At 37.4% G+C, this 500-nt stretch overlaps 1 protein-coding gene across 1 annotated transcript in view; it reads right to left on the bottom strand.

Annotated features, from left to right (window-relative positions):
- LOC119586456 overlaps positions 1-500 on the bottom strand; it is a gene marked incomplete in the record, with an annotated part of 4356 nt that overhangs the window by 1296 nt on the left and 2560 nt on the right.

Here is a 500-nt window from a genome sequence, read left to right as displayed (position 1 = left end):
TAGTTACACAGAGAACTTCAGTTAAAAAAGTAATTTATCTCTAAAAATGTACCAAACAAGGCAAGTGCGAACAGGTGCAGATAGGCCTCGATAGACTGGAATGTCTCGTGTGCACATTCTCTGGTCCCTACCGCAGTCTCTTAATTACTAAGATTAATTACAGCGTTAGAAATATATATATTTTTCTTCTCTTTAACGAAAATACAAAATCTGATACGTTATTGGGACAGGGTAATATGCAATTAAAATGCCTTGTTTAATTTTTTTTTTTTTTTCACGATGTTATCCCCTCGCTTGAGGGCAATTATTGTGCGCCGAAATCCGCGATATGACGTTATTTGATTTATAGGTGATAAGCGGCCTGTGTGACCTCGCTTTAAGGTATTTTAGATAATAGCATTACATCCGTCCTGATATTTTAATCGGTATGTCCATGTGTGGGGGGGAAGGGGGGATATGTGTCTGTGTTCGGATATACATACACACACATATATAAGCTT

This window comes from Penaeus monodon, chromosome 21, assembly GCF_015228065.2.
Source record: "Penaeus monodon isolate SGIC_2016 chromosome 21, NSTDA_Pmon_1, whole genome shotgun sequence".
NCBI classification, from domain to species: domain Eukaryota; kingdom Metazoa; phylum Arthropoda; class Malacostraca; order Decapoda; family Penaeidae; genus Penaeus; species Penaeus monodon.
The sequence above is the reverse complement of the archived record's forward strand: the minus strand, read 5'-3'. Positions and strand labels throughout refer to the sequence as shown.